This window comes from Microtus oregoni, unplaced genomic scaffold (genome assembly GCF_018167655.1).
Source record: "Microtus oregoni isolate MIOR12 unplaced genomic scaffold, Mior012 000034F_ref0000314, whole genome shotgun sequence".
Taxonomy (NCBI): Eukaryota; Metazoa; Chordata; class Mammalia; order Rodentia; family Cricetidae; genus Microtus; species Microtus oregoni.
This window is the reverse complement of record NW_024543093.1, coordinates 17,106,330-17,109,277: the sequence shown is the minus strand read 5'-3', so window position 1 is coordinate 17,109,277 and position 2,948 is coordinate 17,106,330. Positions and strand designations below refer to the sequence as shown.

The 2,948-nt window shown below is 38.4% G+C and overlaps 1 pseudogene; it reads right to left on the bottom strand.

Moving 5' to 3' along the window:
* Nucleotides 1–667: 667 nt before the first annotated feature.
* Nucleotides 668–836, bottom strand: LOC121432525 (annotated as a pseudogene).
* Between the last annotated feature and the right edge of the window lie 2,112 nt (nucleotides 837–2,948).

The following is a 2,948-nucleotide window of genomic DNA, read 5'->3' as shown; positions in this document are numbered from 1 at the left end:
CTTTGGACTGGAGAGGGAGGGGGAAAGGAGTGGGGGGAGGGGGAGAAAGGTGGGAGGAGGGGGCGTAGGCTGGGAGGAGGGGGAGGGAAATGGGAGGCTGGGAGGAGGTGGAAACTTGTTTTTTTTTCTCCTTTTCTCAAAAAAAAAAATAATAATACAATTTATGTGTTGTTATTTCGGGTAAAGCTAGCTGTTGGCCAGGAGCCGGGCTGTGGGAAGAGGCCCGTAGCTCCTTCAACAAATGTCCTTAAGTCTATGATGAGCAATTGAATGTGAAAGGAAACTGAGTTAGATTTCAGGATGAAATTAATTTTCAGTAACCCACAAAACTTTAACAAAAAAGACCATAATAAAATAAAATAGCAACAACAACAAACACTCAAAAAACTAGATTTGAGAGAGAGGCTTGCATTTAAAAATAACTTTGATTTGACTCAGAATGTTTCTTTTTCTAGTTCCATCCATTTTCATGCAAATTTCAAAATGTCATTGTTTTTTACTGCTGAGTAGTACTCCATTGTGTAAATGTAGCACTTTTTCTCTTTCTTTCTTTCTTTCTTTCTTTCTTTCTTCTTTTGAGGTCTTCAATTCTTCTTATTCTTATGTACAAAGACTAGTGTTGATCTGTTTCACTGGGTAGAGTCTTGAATAATCCATTCAAGGTCGCTTAGTCCAACTTAATGAAGCCAATGTCCTTTGCATACTGCTGGAAACACTGACAACACGTGTTCAACCAATATCTGGATCAGACCGTGGTGGTTTGAGCAGACATGGCAGGAATGAGATCCCTGGTTGAACTTCCACGGGTGACTCAAGTAGAGCTGCTGGTGACCCATGTTGCCTCACTGACAGCTGACCAGCCTAAAGGCTAGCACATTTTCTTTATCCATTCTTTGGTTTAGGGGCACTTACATTGTTTCCAAGTTGTGCCTTTTACAAATAATGCTGTTATGAATACCGTTGAGGAAATTTCCTTGTGTTATGATTTTGAATCTTTTGGGTATATGCCCCAGATAGGTATTGCTGGGTCTTGAGGTAGTTTGATTCCCAATTTTCTCAGAAATCACTGATTTTTAAAATGGCTGTACAAGTTCACACTCCCACCAGCAATGGAGGAGTGTTCCCTTTATTCCACATCCTCTCCAGCATCAGCTATCATCAGTGTTTATGATCTTAGCCAATCTGACAGGTGTAAGATGGTATCTCAGAATCATTTTGATTTGCATTTCGCTGATAGACAAGGATGTTGAGCAGTTCCTGAATTGTCTTCCAGTCATTTGCAAGTCTTCTTTTGAGAATTATCTCTGTACCCCAGTTTTAATTGGATTATTTGGTATTTTTGATGTTAAATTTCTTAAGTTCTTTATATATTTTAAAGATCAGTCTTTTCTGTCTGATATGGTGTTAGTGAAAATCATTTCCCATTATGTAAGCTACTGTTTTGTTTTATTGACTGTGTTCTTTGCCTGACAGAAGTGTTTCAGTTTCAGGAGGTCCTATTTATTAATTGTTGCTCAAAATGTCTATGCTATTGGTGTTATATTTAGGAAGTTCTCTCCTCTGCCCTTGTATTGAAGGCTACTTCCCATTCTCCAATGAAGTTCTGTGTGGCTGGATTTATGTTGAGGTCTTTGATCCATCTGGACTTGAGTCTTGTGGCCATGGATAGATATGGATCTATTTACATTCTTTTACATGTCACCATCCAGTTATGCCAACACCATTTGCTCAAGAAGCTTTTGTTTTTGTATAATTTTAGCTTATTTGTCAAAACTCCAGTGTTCATGGGTGTGTGGATGTCAGGGCCTTCAATTTGATTCCATTGGACCATTCTTCGATTGCTATGACAATACCAAGCTGTTTTCATTACTATAGTTCTATAGAAGAGCTTGAAGTCAGGGGTGGTGATGCATCCCGGGGTTCTTTTCTTGTACAGAATTGTTTTGGCTATCCTGGTTTTATGTTTTTCCATATGAAGTTGAATATTTTTGTTTTGAGGTCTGTGAAGGATTGTTTGGGATTTTGATGGGGATTGTATTGAACCTGTAGACTGTTTTCTGTAAGATAACCAGTTATATTGATCCTACCTATCCAAAAAGCATGGCAGATCTCCCCATTTTCTGTTATCTTCTTCAATTTCTTTCTTCAAAGACTTAAAGTTCTTGTCATACATGTATTTCACTTCTTTGATTAGCATTATCCCAAGATATTTTATGTTGTTTGTGGTTATTGTAAAGGGTAGTGTTTCTCTGATTTCTTTCTCAGCTATTTTGTCAATTGTTTATAGGAGAAATACTGATTTTTTTTAGTTGATTTTGTATCCTGCCTGATTATTGTAGGTGTTTATCAGTTGTAGGAGTACCCTGGTAGAATTTTTGTGTATACACACACACACACACACACACACACACACACACACATATATATATATATATATACTATTGTATCATCTGCAATTAGCAAAGGATAACTAGCCTATAATCCATGACTCCACCCAGAGAGGCTAAATAACAAGGAGGACATTAAGAGACACATACATGGATCCCCCCTGGGAATGGGAATGAGACAATATCTGCTGAGAAAATTAGGAGTATGTGTGGAGGAGAAGGGAGGACAGAAGGGTAGGAGAAGGGAAAAAGAGGAAGATGGAGGAGAACATGAGCGAATGGAATGGTTGAGATGGGGGAAGGACTGAGAAGGAAAGCAAGGAAAGAGATAGCTTGATTGAGGTATCCATTATGGGGCTAGAAAAAAAAAAACCTGGCACTAGGAAAATTCTCAGGAATCCACAAGAATGACTCCAACTAAGACTTTAAGCAATAATGCATAACATGACTGAACTGAACAGGCTTTACACTGTAATCAGATTGGTGACTGCTGTAATTGTCATCATAGAACAACAGATGGAAGCAGATACAGAGATCCACAGCTAAATGCTTGGCTCTTCT